Consider the following 19,261-nt stretch of genomic DNA (forward strand, 5'->3'; position numbering starts at 1 on the left):
TCCATCCGTTATTCAGAGACGGTGACTGATGGAATCATTTGCAAGGAACTGAATAAAAGACACGTTTCCATAAAATTCCTATGGGATTAACAGGCAATACCCGGACTTGTAAGTAGGTGGGACAGTTACAAGCTTCCCTCTCGAAACCTCTCAGTTTTCGCATGCAGCAAGCAGGTGCTACTTCATCGACGTAGTGCAACGAACTTCTAGGGTCTCGGAATGATTCGAGGCATAAATAGTGCTCAGCATCTTGCACGTAGACTCAGGTATACCTTCTAATGGGATAGCATGGTTGCAGCGTGTATAGCCACTACTCACGCTGGCAGTACTGCTTATTTGGTCTAGACGAAGGGAGCGCACTAGCTGCACCGAGAAAACTACCGCCAACCACAAGCACACGTAACTTAACAAATGACGCCAAGGTAAACTTTCAGTTTAAATGCTTTTATCTTTACTCATGAAGAAGACATAGTCTTGTGATATCGGAGCAATCCCCTCTAAACACCCTGTATATTCCGTATGTCGTGACCTGAACTTTGGATGAAGGGAAACGAATCCTCGCATCGCCTGCGATGACCAAGTCGCGACGTCCGCCGTCGGCCATCGATAAACAGGCGCGGCAGTCCCTAGAGCTGGAAGAGCAGGAGTCTGGAGATGTTGCAGAGGTGGGTGGGGGTGGGGAGGGGGCGGGGGCAAGGAGGGGCGTGCGGGCAGCCCACATCGCGGCGCCCACGTGTGCGTGAAATCTGCGAATTGGAAACTCGGCATCCATTTCTCGTGTTCGCTTCCGAAGCGCGGGGCACCCGCACCGGGGGAATTTCGGCCGTGGCGGAAGAAAAAGACCCGCACAAGCAAATTGAGATGCGGCCCCTGTCTCCTATCTGATTCCCTTCAAAAGGAGGCCGTCCGGGTATTCCCCTACAGGCAGCGCTCTTTAGGCTGCCTGCCCGTATATATGCCACTGTGCGCGCGCGCGTGTTAGAAAGAGAAAGGTAGGCTGCACTTTCCCCTACCCCGTTCACCACCTTCTACGTATGCATGTTTATTGACAGCACGCGTGCGATACCCTAGACCTTTGACTCCATCGAGGGACATCCGACGTGGAGAGCCCTGGCGACAGAATTGATTCCGTGACCTGAATCTGCTCTGTCTCGTGCAGGTTAAGTCTCAGGAATCACAGAGCAAAACTTCACGCAGCAAAAATTCTGCTATTAAATTTGATATCTACACTACTGGCTATTAAAATATCTACACCACGAAGATGTGCTAGAGACGCCAAATTTAACCAACAGGAAGAAGATGCTGTGATATGGAAATGGTTAGCCTTTCAGAGAATTCACACAAGGCTGGCGCCGGTAGCGACACCTACAACGTGCTGACATGAGGAAATTTTCCAACCGATTTCTTATACACAAGCAGCAGTTGACTTACGTTGCCTACTGAAACGTTGTTGTGATGCCTGGTGTAAGAGGGAGAAATGCGATGGTGTGCTCAACGACGAACCTGGGTGCACGAATGGCAAAACGTCATTTTTTCGGATGAATCCAGGTTCTGTTTACAGCATCATGATGGTCCCATTCATGTTTGGCGAAATCGCGTCGAACTCACATTCCCAGCGTGTATTCGTCATCGCCATACTGGCGTATCACACGGCGTGATGGTATGGGGAGCCAATGGTTACACGTCTCGGTCACCTCTTGTTCGCATTGACGGCACTTTGAACAGTGGACGTTACATTCCAGATATGTTACGACCCGTGGCTCTACCGTTCATTCCATCCCTGCGAAACCCTGCTTTTCAGCAGGATTATGCACGACCGCATGTTGCAGGTCCTGTGCGGGTCTTTCTTGTATGCAGAAAATGTTCGACTACTGCCCTGGCCAGCACATCCTCCTGATCTCTCACCAACTGAAAACTTCTGGTCAATGGTGGCCTAGCAACTGGCTCGTCACAGTACTCCAGTCACTACTCTTGATGAACTGTGGTATCGTGTTGAAGCTGCATGGGTGTAGCTGTGCACGGCATCCAAGCTGTGTTTGGCTCAATGTCCAGGCGCATGAAGGCCGTTATTACGGCCAGAGGTGGTTGTTCTGGGTACTGATTTCTCAGGATATATGCACCCAAATTGCGTGAAAATGTAATCACATGTCAGTTCTAGTATAATTTGTCCCATCAATACCGGTTTATCATCTGCATTTCTTCTTAGTGTAGCAATTTTAAAGGCCAAAAGTGTAAGTCACACGGCCGCATCTTTTTCCATCTCCGTTACTCACCATTCCACTGCTGGGATCCACATTCTTAAGCGGCCGGTGAAGGAATGTGGCCCCATCATACACTATGAAATATTAATTCCATTCCTCGTAGTGTTTCCCCATCATTCTGTAATTACAATTTCTTCATGAGATCGTATGTCACTCAACGCTGAGACAAAATCTGAAACCTAACTATAGCTCAATAAGTAAACTGCTGTTTTTCAATGGGCAGGTGATAAACAAAAATAGATTTCCCATACCATTAGATTTTGTTAGAATTTCGCGCTTGATTTTTGCTCTCTCACAGACGGAAATTCTCTATACTTCTAACTCACAATTGTAAAACTTAGTTGAAGAGTGATAAAATGGGGTGGTGACATTTCAAAATTTTATCCAGTTTTAGGCGCTGTATTTCGGACAACAATTCTATTAAGCGAGCAATACACTACAAGATGGTTCTACAGTTTGCAATGTATCTATTCTATAGGTTTTATGTCATTTGCTGTTCTATTTTCCTTCGAAGCGGAATTCTAGATCATGCATAAATTTTGTTACTGCACAATTTCGCCCACGTTTAACTAACTTGATCCTATCATATAGCTCGTTTAGAAATCGCTTGTTTTGTGACCTTGTTGTCCAGTAGCTTGTGCTTAAGATCCACTACATTTATTGCTTCTTGGTTTGTCGTTTGTGAGATAAATAGCGTTTACCAAAATGAAATTTTCGGGAAAATAACACAAACACTTGTGTTGTAAAGGGTATGCCCGGTGCATAATTACGTAATTCACTAGGTACTGACGTGCAGATTGCTATGGCACGATTACGAAGTGCTGTAGAAGTGGTGTCGGAAGAACGTTGGCAGATACATAGAGATAAATTGAATATCGCCTAGGAGTTCTACTCGATGAGCGGAAGAGTTTCAAGAGTTGCAGCATCACTTAAAATCCATTCGTTGTACTACATTTAAGCGCCAAAGAAACTGGTATAGGCTGCTTATTCACATACAGAGATATGTAAACAAACAGAACAGGGCACTGTGGTCGGCAACGCCTTTGTACGACAAAAATTGTCTGGCAGTTGTTAAAGCGGTTACTGCTGCTAAAATGGCAGGTAATCAAGATTTAAGTGAGTTTGAACATGGTGCTACAGTCGGCGTACGAGCGATGGAACACAGCATCTCCGAGGTACCGGTGAAGTGGCTATTTTCCCGTACGACCATTCCACAAGTGTACCGTGAATATTGGTAATCAGGTAAAGTCCCAAATCTCCGACATCGCTGCACCCGGAAAAAGATCCTGCAAGAAGCGGATCAACGACAACTGCAGAGAATCGTTGAACGTGACAGAAACGCAACCCTTCCGCAAATACCTGCAGATTTCAACGCTGGGCAATCAGCAGTGTCAGCGTGCGAACTATTCAACGAAACATCATTAATATCGGCTTTCGGAACAGAAGGCCCACTCGTATACCCTTGATAACTTCACGACACAAAGCCTTACGCTTCGCCTGGGCCCGTTAACACCGATATGGGACTGTTGATGACTGGAAACGTTGAATGGTCGGAAGAATCTCGTTTCAAATTGTATTGAGCGTATGGACGTGTACGGGTATGGAGACAACCTATTAACCCAAGGACCCTGCAGGTCAGCAGGGGACTGTTGAAAGCGGCGGAGGCTCTGTAATGGTGTGGGGCATGTGCAGTTGGAGTGAGGTGGGAAAACTGATACGTCTAGATACGTTTCTGACAGGTAACACATACGTAAGCATCATAACTGATTAACTGCATCCATTCATGTCCACTGGGCATTCCGAAGGATTTGGGCAATTCCAGCAGAACAATGCGACGCCTCACAAGTCCAGAATTGGGAAAGAGTGGCTCCAGCAACATTGCTCTGGCCTTAAAAACTTCCGCTGGCCACCAAACTCCCCAGACATGAACATTATTGAGCATATCTGGCATGCCTTGCACCGTGCCGTTTAGAAGAGATCTCCACCCCCTGGTACTCTTACGGATTTATGGACAGCCCTGGAAGATTTATAGTGTCAGTTCCCTCCAGCACTATTTCAGACGTTAAACGAGTGCACGCCACGTCTTGTTGCAGTTCTACGTGCTCGAGGGAGCACTACACCATATTAGGCAGGTACACCAGTTTCTTTGGCTCTTCAGTGTATAAAACTCATGATGGAAGTTGCAGAAGGAAGCGAACTCTCAGTTAAGAAAAGAACCGACGGATCCGTGGGTCACAGAGAATGTGTTATAGAAAACCTATGCACACTGACCTCTGTCTCAACACCTCGAGCCACCACAATCCGTCGTAAAGAAATTCAGTAGATTTCGAACAGGGCCTTGCTGAAAACCTAGAACACACACGAATAGTGTTCCAAATGAGTGGGTATTCACGCCATCGAAAGTGAAGGGGCGATACAGTCAGAATGAAGTACGCCTGAGGAAGAGGTTGAGTCCATGGAAGAGAACCCAAACCCGCCACATACCCAGAAACATCGCTAAACGTATGCGGAAGTTTCCTGTCTTCAAATAAGAAAAAAAGTCTCTTTCTTTGTTTTTTTGTTTTGTTTTGTTAAAGACGGTCTAGGCGTCAGCAAGCTGGGAGTGCATCGCATTCCATGCGCATGTGGCAGGTCTTAGTGGGACAGCCTATCAGAAGAGTTGAGGAGATATTCAAGGAACACAGAAATAAGCAAATCAGCTGTCGCCCGGGCAGTGTCTCGAGCGTCACCATGAAATAAAATACTGTGAGAGCTGTACTTCGGTCAAACGAGTTAAAGATGTCAGAATACCAATTAAATGGTCCAGTTTAAATAACGCTTGGATTCCGGCATTTAGTTTATTAAAATCTAGCCGGCCATCAGGTCCACCACAGTTGTATAGCCCATTACGAAAAATCAGTGCGAGGTCTGAAAAACTAAAAAGCGTAAAAGGATGTAGTAGGCATCGGGAATCGAACTCAGCTACAAGTGGCGGTATGAGACCGAAAATAGTTGTCAGTCAGGTTGGCCCCATTCAGCGAGTACTCATAAGAGCCAAGCCCGCAGCACCCGAAAGAGACAGAAGTATTGTGCATAACAGGGAAACAAGAAAACAGCAGAACACCTGGGAGCCCAATATTAACTATTTGCACAGAGAAAACACGGGAGATCATAACAAAGACGTATTTTTGCCTTGCTACGACTGCACATTGCTCTATAATGGGGAAGTTTTGTATGCTTCAGAGGCCTAGTATCTTCCGTTACAACTCCTATCCACTGTTTTAATTACTAAGGGGAACAAAGGTCATAGTCTGGCCGAATTATGGTTGTGGGACTGCAGTTGATTGTTCACGAGTCCTGAACTTGAATCCGATTTTGTATAACGGCCGACAGGCAAACAAACGCGCGATTTTTCTTCATGATATACAGGGTTATTACAAATGATTGAAGCGATTTCACAGCTCTACAATAACTTTATTATTTGAGATATTTTCACAATGCTTTGCACACACATACAAAAACTCAAAAAGTTTTTTAGGCATTCACAAATGTTCGATATGTGCCCCTTTAGTGATTCGGCAGACATCAAGCCGATAATCAAGTTCCTCCCACACTCGGCGCAGCATGTCCCCATCAATGAGTTCGAAAGCATCGTTGATGCGAGCTCGCGGTTCTGGCACGTTTCTTGGTAGAGGAGGTTTAAACACTGAATCTTTCACGTAACCCCACAGAAAGAAATTGCATGAGGTTAAGTCGGGAGAGCGTGGAGGCCATGATATGAATTGCTGATCATGATCTCCACCACGACCGATGCATCGGTTTTCCAATCTCCTGTTTAAGAAATGCCGAACATCATGATGGAAGTGCGGTGGAGCAGCATCCTGTTGAAAGATGAAGTCGGCGCTGTCGGTCTGCAGTTGTGGCATGAGCCAATTTTCCAGCATGTCCAGATACACGTGTCCTGTAACGTTTTTTTCGCAGAAGAAAAAGGGGCCGTAAACTTAAAACCGTGAGATTGCACAAAACACGTTAACTTTTGGTGAATTGCGAATTTTATGCACGAATGCGTGAGGATTCTCTACCCCCCAGATTCGCACATTGTGTCTGTTCACTTCACCATTAAGAAAAAATGTCGCTTCATCACTGAAAACAAGTTTCGCACTGAACGCATCCTCTTCCATGAGCAGTTGCAACCGTGCCGAAAATTTAAAGCGTTTGACTTTGTCATCGGGTGTGGGGGCTTGTAGCAATTGTAAACGGTAAGGCTTCTGCTGTAGCCTTTTCCGTATTCGTCGACTTCCACGGGCTACGCGTGAAGCTTGCCCGCACGCGTTCAACCGTTTCTTCGCTCACTGCAGGCCGACCCGTTGATTTCCCCTTACAGAGGCATCCAGAAGCTTTAAACTGCGCATACCATCGCCGAATGGAGTTAGCAGTTGGTGGATCTTGGTTGAACTTCGTCCTGAAGTGTCGTTGCACTGTTATGACTGACTGATGTGGGTGCATTTCAAGCACGACATACGCTTTCTCGGCTCCTGTCGCCATTTTGTCTCACTGTGCTCTCGAGCGCTCTGGCGGCAGAAACCTGAAGTGCGGCTTGAGCCGAACAAAACTTTATGAGTTTTTCTACGTATCTGTAGTGTTTCGTGACCATATGTCAATGAATGGAGCTACAGTGAATTTATGAAATCGCTTCAATCATTTGTAATAGCCCTGTACTTGCTTTCATGTGCTTTCTCTGTTCTCTTTTAATCATGATTAATGCATAACACTGAGTATATGTTAGAGGCGTAAGATCACGCGTCGTTGGCCTTCCGTTACTGGCCACATAGATTGCTGGTTTTTACCTTGAAATCCCATTACTTTTACCACTCTTTTTCATCTTAACACACATACACCTGCATATCTGGAGCGCTATTTTCCACAATTACCGTCCTATCATAAGCCAGGTCACCTCAACCTATCTTTGTCATTTGAAGCTGCGTGCACTGCCGTTACTGGCACATGAAAGAGTTTTCTTTCAGCCTATAAGTTGTCGCTGGTTTACGAACTATAGTAGTACTTCCCGTAAGATAGTAACACTGGGTGAAGACTTTCGTTGATGATGTGATTCTTGATTTTCTCCCAGCGTATTTGATAATCAAAATATCCACGGGTGTACTGCTGTTCTACAGTGTCCAACGGGCACAATATTTCGGCGATCATACATGTCGCCATCATCAGGTGAACTGACGGACTGAGCTCCTGTCGAAGTACTGGTACGGCGATCCGTACGCTATGGTTGCTCAGCCACGGCGGACAGAGCCATCACACCGACGTCATCTCAAACGCCGTCGCAATCTGTTCCACAGCGCGACCGTGGCGGAGGGAGTGCGCCGCGGGCGGAGGGTATTTAAATCGGCCGCCGCCGCGACCGAACCCAGTTCCCCCTGAGCAGCCATAGCGTACGTATCTCCCTACCAGCACGTTCACAGGAGCTCAGTCCGTCGGTTCACCTGATGATGGCGACATGTATGATCGCCGAAATGTTGTGCTCGTTGGACACTGTAGACCGGCAGTACACCCGTGGATATTTTGACTTTCGTTGATGTTTTAACGTTAACAAAAGTTGCTTTCCATTGTTTAGTCGTGACCATGCCATAGGAAGTGCTACAGGTGCACAGAGAAATTCCGCTACGCAAAATAACACGGGTCCAGTGTGGCAGGCATCTCACTGTGAAGTTATTTTCATATTAAAGTGGTTTCCGATAACTGAGCTAACAGCATTTATATAATGATTTCTATTTTAAAATGTTAACAATCGCTAAGACACTTTCAAAACCATTTCATACATCTAGACGCAAGTCAACAATTTCTTGCGTTTTTCGTGACTTAGAACAGTAATTTTCCTGTTTGTTTCTCCTATACCCTTGTAAACTACTGTTCACTAAAATTGCTACACCACGAAGATGACGTGCTACAGACGAGAAATTTAACAGACAGGAAGAAGATTCTATGATATACAAATGATTAGCTCTTCAGAGCATTCACAAAAGGTTGGCGCCGTTGGCGACACCTACAACGTGCTGACATGAGGAAACTTTCCAACCGATTTCTTATACACAAACAGCAGCTGACCGGCGTTGCCTGGTGAAACGTTGTTGTGGTGCATCGTGTAAGGAGGAGAAATGCGTACCATCACGTTTCCGACTTTGATAAAAGTCGGATTGTAGCCTATCGCGATTACGGTTTATCGTATCGCAACATTGCTGCTCGTATTGGTCGAGATCCAATGACTGTTACCAGAATACGTAATCGGTGGTTTCAGGAGGGTAATACGGATCGCCGTGCTGGATCCCAACGGCCTCGTATCACTAGTAGTCGAGATGACAGGAATCTTATCCGCATGGCTGTAACGGATCGTGCAGCCACATCTCGATCCCTGAGTCAACAGATGGGGACATTTGCAAGACAACAACCATCAACACGAACAGTTCGACGACGTTTGTAGCAGCATGGACCATCAGCTCGGAGACCATGGCTGCGGTTACCCTTGACGCTGTATCACAGACAGGAGCACTTGCGATGGTGTATCCAACGACGAACCTGGGTGCACGAATGGCAAAATGTCATTTATTCGGATGAATCCAGGTTCTATTTACAGCATCACAATGGTCGCATCCGTGTTTGGCGACATCGCGGTGAATGCACATTGGAGGCGTGTATTCGTCATCGCCATACTGGCGTATCACCCGGCGTGATGGTATGGGGTGCCATTGGTTACACGTCTCGGTCTAGTTCGCATTGACGGCACATTGAACAATGGACGTTACATTTCAGATGTGTTACGACCCGTGGCTCTTCCCTTCATTCGATCCCTGTGAAACCCTATATTTCAGCAGGATAATGCACGACCGCATGTTGCAGGTCCTGTCCGGGCGTTTCTGGATACAGGAAAAGTTCGACTACTGTTCCGGCCAGCACATTCTCCAGACCTCTCACCAATTGAAAAAGTCTGGTGAATGGTGGCCGAGCAATTGGCTCGTCACAATGCGCCAGTAACTACTCTTGATGAACTGTGGTATCGTGTTGAAGCTGCATGGGCAGCTGTACGCGTACACGCCATCCAACCTCTGTTTGACTCTATGCCAAGGCATATCAAGGCCGTTATTACGGGCAGAGGTGGTCGTTCTGGGTACTGATTTCTCAGGATCTATGCACCCAAATTGCGTGAAAGTGTAATCACATGACAGTTATAGTTTATTATATTTGTCCAATGAATACACGTTTATCATCTGCATTTCTTCTCGGTGTAGCAATTTTAATGGCCAGTAGTGTATTTAGCTAGTATTCCATGCAACACGTACATCATCTCTTAATTTACGGATTGAATCAAAAATATCGTGGTATGCTAAAATCGTGAGGCTGCCACATCCGACAGATGGTAATCGAGGGGGCTCTGTTAACAATTTTTGTTAACGTTAAAACATCAACAAAAGTCCTCACCCAGTGTTACTGTCTCATGGTAAATATTATTATACACGTAAACGAGGTGTTCCTGACAGATATTGAGATTTCAAAGTGCCTTCGTGAGCAATTGATGACGCGCCATAAACAGAGGACACGATTCTCACATCGGCAGCACCACCAGATTCAGCATTGTTCCAAGGCTGGACATGATTTCCGCCGAAGGCGAGGTCTTCTGAAATCCTCCTGCACCACTGCCAGCTATCTGGCCTATCTGCAATTTGCTTGAAAGGTTCTAGTCTCTACGCTGGCCCGCTATCTGCAGGGAATGAATTATGTGAAAAAAGTGTTAGAGTGTTTGCAAATATGATACCAAGTGGTGTACTTGCGTTTCCATACTTTGCCTGTTCGGCTACTATACCTGTCAGTTCTGTGTGGACTTTAGATAATGTAATTTTGGGGTCTTAATAACAAAAGGACGAACAACATTTGACATTGAAGTAGAAATCTTTATTTATGTTGCAAATCGATTTTAATCACTGTGTGACCATTATCAGTGCTACTATTAAGGCACCTAGGATTCTTAAATACAGGCAGTAAAACTGTAGTATCTGCACATATCAATGAAGAGTGCTTGTCAGACGGAAGCAGAAAAGTAACTGCATGTAGTGAGTCAAATCGATTTGCGGCAGAAATAAAGATTTCTACTTCAACAACAATTGCTGACTCTTCTTTTGTTGCTAATACTGGTGTGATAGTCGTGGTCCATACAACTCCTGATGAAATCACCGTTCATTTGGTTGTCTGTTTAGTAGCGGACCGTGTTAACTACGGCGCCTACACCATGTTTTAAATTTCACTCTTGCGTCCAGAGTATTAGCTATGCTATTCTAGTTTTCTGAATGAGTATGTAATTGTTCGCTTTTGTAGCATTTATCTACATATATTAGAAATTAGAGTCCCCTGCAGTCTTTTTTCTACCTCTATGTTATGACTAATCTCAGGAAGTAGTTCAACTATTTTGTTGCGGTATCTGGAAACAGATTGACTGATTCATGAGGACAATTTGAGTGTATAATTTGTTATTTATAGTAGTGATGACTGTGTGTTATAGGTATTGTTTTCTGTGCAATACATATAATTGATGTCCAGAATGACATTTAGCCACAGTGATGGGAACTAAGAGAGAAGACGGTATCTGGTGGGAAAATCTGTAAAGTAACAGCCACCGCCACTCCAGAGAGCAGAGCTCGACCAGAATCTATAAATATTATAAATTATAGTCCCTCGCTGGGTTTATCTGTGTGTATGTATATATAATTTATTACCATTGCGCCAAACAGGTCGTCCGCTTGTAGCTAATTAGTTCTACCCTTGGGAAACCGTCTGGGTCATAGTGTCTCATAAATTATTTCGCGTTTGAGAACAGTGTCAGTGCATTTGATAAAGTATGAGGCAAACTCTGATGTGTTACGGATTGGAATGATACGTACTGTTGACTTAATGTCTCGGCTGGACGAAACACTTGCTTGCATGGTTAACTGAAAGTTTTCGTTTCATGGTACACTAACTGTAGATCGATATTAACAACATTGCAACATATTCCGTCTCGTTTGGTTATCGTTTCCATGTGTCAACACATTTCCGAGGAAAAGTCAGTGCTCAAGGACAGCAGTTTATAGTTTCCTTATCTTTTACTGTATTAATTTCACACCTAACATTAAAGACCACAATAATAGCTTCACAAAGGAAACTAACCGTAGAATTTGTTAATATGAACATTCAGGTTTTTATTGCAGGTGACTGTACATTTTTATAGATTCAGTCTGGCTGAAACCCTTAAATCTGCATTCACACATCACGATAATTATAACATTTTAAACAAGTACTGTAGAGTAAAATATGACTACTCTCGCACTGTTATCTCTAACTACAAGTAATTTCTTCTCAACTTGAAATTCGCAAGTGTTCTATATATTAGTCATGATTGATAATATGCACATACAGGTGTATTAAATATTATCTATATCAAATACATAATTTATACAAGAGGGAGGTTTCAGTATTGTGACTTCCAAGGGGGGGTGTGGGGGGGGACAGGTTTTGAAATTTAGACTATTTAAAGCTGTATTTTAAAGCTTTTCTGTGGATTTGTGTATAACATTTGTACTGGTAAGAAATAAATTTCTGTCATACAACACCTCATCTGCAGTTCTGATTTTATTTTTGGCAGTGGTACCAGTATGGAGTACTGGTGTTTTGCATCATAAATCATGCAGTGTCTGTTTCTGTATAAAAGAGCGTGTACACATGTTGGTGTATATGACTACAATCTCCTTCAAAACCCCTGGATACCTTTCCACCAAATTTGGCTCCCAAACAGCAAACTTCATGGGTGTGAGCATTGTGGGATTTATAATTGTGTAGCTACAAGAGCATAGATTGAAAAAAAAACTTTTTTATTCAGTTCCTACACATAGGCTGGCGTGCACCTGCCTCATCCGCCTGCTTTGCAGGCATCCTACACGTCAGGAGTATTAAACGCTTTTTCAGCCGCTGATGAGTATGCTGCACTGCGCGTCATACATGCTATATGGGTGCAATCAGCCTGATTTACACACCTGCTTTTGCAGGCACTACATGTGGGGATGAGCATGGGCAGGAAAAGGGTGAGATGGATAGTACTAAAGATAGATGGAGAGATGTTGCAGGAGGAGATCGATAGTGAGAGAGGGGGCACAGAAGGATGCACAGAGAGGGAGGAAAAGTTGATGGACAGGGATAGCGGGGGATGAGGATTTGGATAGAGAGAGGGGTGAGGAGGATATAGTCAGAGGGTGGAGGAAGAGAGAGACCAAGTGAGGGAGTAGGTAGAGGTGTGTGTATTATGTGTGACATACGTGTAGCATAAGCAGACGAAGCCGTGGGGAAAGGCTATTTTCCCGATTAAACGAGAGAAGAGGCAGAGCTCAAAAAAAAAAAAAAAAAAAAAAAAAAAAACCAGTCTTCAGGCTCATCTCAAAAATTGAACCTAAATGTGAAGACGATACATATTGTGAAATACAAAGAAAATCAACAGAACTAATAATAAAATTTCAAAAATATCACGGTGCAGACCTACTATCCTTTTTAGAATGGTACTACACGTTCCATTGGTTCTCACACAGAGTTTTCCAATGTTAATAGTCATCGTATTTAGTTGCAATGTTTCAGATGTTCCTGAAGGGGGTCTGTTGTTATGAAATCTGGATCTGCTCTTCTTATTCGCAGATAATAAATGTTATTCATCAATATACTTGTGGATATTATCATATAAAATAATCTAGTTATTATGTAACTCACTCCAATTAGATATATATGAGACAAAGTGAATTATGTTGCACAAAGTAAATATTACAACAGAATGGGATGTGAAATGGAATCAGCCTGCACTACAAGCTGTTTCTCTAAAGAGAATTTCGTGGTGTGTTCTTAAATACGTGAGGTTATTTTACTGATGCTGCACATGTACACTAAATCTTTGGTGCTACTACATAATGTGACTGACCTCTTATCTTCTGATAACTATCTACTTCATACTCATGCTACCTAATACTCCAGTATTTCTATGGCGTGAATAAAAATAGAAGAGAAGAGACGAAACGCGCTGCAATCTAGTCCTCGATTAACCTTAACCGGTTAGCTTCCATGATGTTGTCTTCGCAATTATTTTCCATCGTCAAATAAGAGGCTTCAGACACACTACTTCATCCAATCATATTCCGTATATTTTGAATTTACAAACATTTTTGTGACACATGATGGCAATCATCCGTAATTGCTTTAATTTATAATGACGTAAAGTAAAAATGATATGAGTGAAAGGAGCCTAAGAAGAAAAATAGCCAATTCAATAGGTGCAAATGGCTGCAACGGATATGATACATTCGAAAGTACTCACTGACGATCTGAATCACCAGGTTGTATCCATCGGTAACACTATTATCTGCCTGGACACAGCAGATCGGTCTAACGCAAAACGGAACATCAACCGTAGAGAAACAAAGGTATTAGAGAGTTGCTGAATTAAGAGATGCTGAAGTAATTTAGGTAGAAAATGAGCATAATTAAATAATTAGCTAAGGCTAAGCTTTAACAGATACGCCGTAAAACGTAGACAGAATACATTTTCTGTGAAGGAGAATTTACAAGGTAGTGGCACTTTTCGCAGCGCAAATCAGTATCCTTGTTGTATTATCTGAAAGAAAGAGCGCTTGTCAATCAGATGTACGTTTTCTGCCAGAATCTGACTGTGTCTTTGCACTCCCAGTGGCTAGGAACTATTCAAAGAAGTCCTTTATTGTCTTATCGTCTACTGGTTGTTTCAGAAATTCACGTTGGAAGTTTCTTTGGACAGCGAAGTATCATTTTCTTTCCTCATACCACACTTAAAATAAAGCCAAAGCGATGTCTTAGAAAAAAAATACACACAAGTATCTCTATCTCGAGTCTTTCTTTCAGTTGCCTTTTTTTTATCTCAGGGTGGTTTAATGTAGACACACTATGAATACTATATTTGTGGAAAACTTTTTTTGATGTATTGTCACATATAGAATCTGTCATCAACGGATGCACTGAAACTCAAAGAAGAAATGTATTTACAGATTTCTTTTCTTTGCTTTTGAGCCACATGTATTCCTCTCATTTTATTTACAATCGTAAGGTGGAAGTTTTCTCAGACACGGGAAATATTATGTGTTGAATTTGAAGAAAACTTTCTTTGCTAAATCGATATATCTGTAATACCAGAAACGAACAAGAAACTACAAGGTTTTAAGGAATTAACTATTATATTGTAATATACAGTAGAGTAAGTAGAAACGAAAAGACAAGAGCTGGAGTTGTAGTTACGATCGAAAGTACCCACAGAAAATGGTTGCAACCATATTTGTCAATACATCAAAGATTGATATATTTAAAGTTAAGGTTTTAGGCGAATTTGTTGAATATAGTTGGTGTATATGCACCAGAGGAGAGAAAGAGAGAAGAAACGCATGCAACCTACAAATGCATGTAGGCTACGATCAGTGGAATCATTACAGCATGATATTTAACAGTCGCATGAGAATTTCAATGTGAGGATATGTAAATCTAACATTAAAAGAAAAGTGAATAGTAGAGCCACTAGAGAACATTCTAATCACTGTAATGGAAGTCAGTTTAGAGATCTTTCTGCCTTCTACCACTTAAGGATAACAAATAGTTTTTCCCCATAAAGATGTTAATGAACTTAGATGGAGTTCTAGGGGCCCTAGATCCACAATAGAATATGTTACTACAAATTTAAAAAAACACCACAGCCTGAAGAGGATTTCATGTTAGTATTGACCCTTTTCTATTAATATCAAAATTAAGAATCCTACTTTGTAACATTACGAGCACAGCCAAGAAGCAACCACAAGAAGAAGCGTCTTGAAAATGTTTCCTTTAAGATCCAAGCTTCAGATGGTTATAAATTCAATGTTAGGCTGAGGTATTGAGACACGTACGAGTACAACAAAAAAGAACATTAAAGAAGAGTGGAAAGAAATAGTAAGAGGAATACGAATATCTGTTCGTGAAGCTTTAGGGAAAGGAACACCCAAATGGAAACAAGTACTAGGAGATACAATGAAATGTAAGAAACAGATCAGCCTGAAATACCAACAATCAAAGACTGCATCAAGCGAAACGTAACAGAGAGATGAGAAAACTAAACCAGTGAAGCTAGAAACAATTTATGAGTGAAATAGAATATGATGTACATGGGAAACAAACTAAAGCCTATAGGATGCTGAAACAATTTAATGCAGACGAAAAAATATGGTTTAAATGAAACACATTACAGAAAATGCGAGGATGGATCATTCCCAAAATCTATGGACAGGTCATTAGGAAAATGCGGAAACTGTAGTTAGTGACGAGCATGTTGATCTCATTACAATGGAAGGACTACAGGTTGTGTTAAAACACGTAAAACGAAAAAATCCCAATGGGAAGACAACCTCAATGTATAATTATTTAAATATGCTTCGGAACCATTACTCATGATATTTGTAAACACTTCTTGCAAAAACAGCAGCGTACCATAGGTTTGGCAATCCACCTACTTAAAAAAGGAGGTCTGAGAAAATGTGACAATTATCAAGGTATTAATCATCAGAACATATACAAGATATATGCGAAACTAGTAACAAATAGACTAATGATACTTTCGTAAGCGAGTGTTACTGAAGAAAAGAATGGTTTCGGATGGGAAGAAGAACTTGCAGTGTTTTTCGAGCCTGCCAAATTATTCAGAAATGCAGAGATTACAATCATCAGACGTATGTATCCTTTATTGATAATGAGAAAGTTTTGGATAAAGTAACAGAGATACAGTATGGAAAACTTTAGAAAAGACTGGTATGCGCCAGCGTGTGATGGTTTAATTGAAAGTACGTGTATGCACAACGAAATCAAAGTATAAAAAGGAAATCCATTAGTGAGATACATCCCTCAAGGAGTGATACAAAGATGTCCTTTATACCCACATTATTTGATATACAAATAGATGTCATCACAAAGACATGGTAGAATAAAGAAGTACACCATTATAAGGTTAATAATAAGATTATAAATACACTTCTGTTTACAGATGATCAAGTACACTTAATGGACTCAGACGATAAATCACACAGAGCAGTTGGTTCTAGCACGAGGCAGAAAATGGTGATATTATGACAATATCTAAAAGTAAAATTAAGATATGGAATTCTAATTTAAGAGGCATTTGAGAGCAAAATTTATAATTGATGATAACTCCTAAAATAAATAAATACTTCTAAATACCTGGGATGTGAATTCACATGTACACTATGAGACAAAAAGTACCCGGACACCCCTCAAAATCATACGTTTTTATATTAGGTGCATTGTGCTGCCCCCTATTGCCAGGTACTCCATATCAATGACCTCAGTAGTTATTAGACTCGTGAGAGAAAAGACTGGGGCGTGCCAAGGAACTCACAGACTTCCAATATGGTCACGTGATTGGGTGTCACTTGTGTCCAGACCATCACACAGGAATTCCCAACTGCATCAGGAACCACTGCAAGTACTACGACAGTTAGGCGGGAGGTCAGAAAACTTGGATTTCATGGTCGAGCGGCTGCTCATAAGCCACACATCACGCCGGTAAATTCCAAACGGTGCCTCGCTTGCTGTAAGGAGCGTAAACATTGGGTAACTGAACGGTGGTAAATCGTTGTGTGGTGTAACGGATTACGGTACACAATGTGGCGATACTATGGCAGAGTGTGGGTGTGGTCAATACCTGGTGAACGTCATCTGCCAGCGTGTGTAATGCCAACAGTAAAATTCGGAGGTGGTGGTGTTATGGTGTAGTCGTGGTTTTCGTGGAGGGGTTACATCTCTTGTTGTTTTCGTGGCAATACCACACCACAGGCCCACATTAATGTTTTAAGCACCTTCTTGGTTCCCACTGTTGAAGAGATATTCTGCAATTGCAAATGTTTCAAATGGCTCTGAGCACTATGGGACTTAACTTCTGAGGTCATCAGTCCCCTAGAACTTAGAACTACTGAAACATAACTAACCTAAGGACATCACACACATCCGTGCTGGAGGCAGGATTGCCGATTGCATCTTTCAAGATGATCGAGCACCTGTTCATAATGCAAGGCCTGTAGGGGAGTGCTAATGGACTGCCCTGCACACATTCCTTCCCTGAATCCTGCAGAACACCTTTGGGATGGTTTGGATCGCCGACTTCGTGCCAGGCCTCACGACCTACATCGATACCTCGCCTCAGTGCAACACTCCGTGAAGAATGGCCTGCCATTCCCCAAGAAACCTTCCAGCAGCTGAATGAATGTATGCCTGCAGGTGTGGATCTAGGCTAAGTGTTGGCCAACACCATATTGAATTCCATCATTACCAATGGAGGGCGCCACGAACTTGTAAGTCATTTTCGGCCAAGTGTCCGGATGCTTGTGATCACATAGTGTATCACAAATTCCAATAGTTGGCACGAAGTATAATTCCCTTTCACCTCAAAAAAGTTAGAAAAGAGACAATACGAAAATTTTTTAATGTGATGGCATTAACAGTTGTAGTATATGGGTCAGAGGCTTCAGTTGTGTCAGAAAATCAGGAAGAGTGAGGTAGCAGAGATGGTATTCCTAGGACCTCTAGCTGGTTACAAACAATTCTGAAACAAGGAACGAACTGAGTGCCAAAACATACTTCGCAAAATAGTAGAGTACAGAATGAAGTGACATTAGCACATTCAAAGGATGTCAGAAGAGCGAAGACTTACAGTAATATAAAAATATGCACCTTAAGGGAAGTAGAATATTAAGTGTCCTAAGACTCTTCTGTTTGAAATTGAAACATGTGGTGATTTATACAGGGTGAAAAGTATTTAAACCGACGAACTCTGGGAGGTTATAGGGGACATCAAAACAAATATTTTTCCCTAATGTCATTTTTTCCTATGAGGAGTATTTAAACCAGTAGAGGAAGATTTCTCTGGCGGCAAATCAATTAAACCAACAAACACTTTTCCATTCTTTTATGACCAAGAGACAACAGATTAACACAACCCATTTTCAGTTACAGTAGATTTTCTAAAATGCCTCCATTGACACGTAAACAAAGGTTACACCGTCGGATCATGTTCTGTCTGACACGGGCAAAAACCTCAGGGGTATCCTGAATTGTTCCTGCTGCTGCTACTATCCGGGCAACCAGATCCTCTTCTGATGCAACAGGAGTTGCAGAAACAAGGTTGCGCATCTCTCGCCTCACAAAAAAAGTCCAGAGGGGACATATCTGGGGATCGAGCAGACCATGGTACAGGACCACCTCTGCCAGTCCACGTTTCTGGGAACCGTCGGTCCCGGAATGGACGCACACGACGGCTGAAATGTGCCGGCACACCGTCATGTTGGAACCAGATGCGTTGTCTTGTAGGGAGCGGGACGTCTTCCAGAAATTCTGGCAATGCTCTGGCGAGAAAGTTGTAATAGTGCCTGCCATTTAATGGCCTAGGTAGCAGATACGGCCCAATTAAACAGTCCCCTGAAACACCGACCCACATATTAACGAATAACCGCACTTGACGAGCGCTAGTAACTGTGGCAAGTGGGTTATCCCCACTACAAACATGCAAATTGTGAATGTTGAAGACTCCATCACGCCCGAACGTTGCTTCATCGGAAACAACACATAGGATGGAAATGTAGGATGCATTTCACACTGTTTCAGGACCACTGCGAAAGCTGTGCTCTGGGTGATTAATCAACTGGTTCCAGGTTGTGGACACGCTGTAAGTGAAATGGACGTAACTGTTGCTGTCGAAGGACTGTTCTTACATTCGTCTGATTCGTCCCCATGTTACGTGCAATTTTACGAATGCTGATTGAAGGCTCTCGCTCCACATGTTGCAAGGCAGAGTCCTCAAATTGCAGCGTTCTGACCGTGCGACGGCGTCTCTGTCCGGGTAATCTGCTAAATGACTCGGTCTCAAGCAGATGTTGGTACACAGCAGAAAA

This window comes from Schistocerca cancellata, chromosome 5 (assembly GCF_023864275.1).
Source record: "Schistocerca cancellata isolate TAMUIC-IGC-003103 chromosome 5, iqSchCanc2.1, whole genome shotgun sequence".
NCBI lineage: Eukaryota > Metazoa > Arthropoda > Insecta > Orthoptera > Acrididae > Schistocerca > Schistocerca cancellata.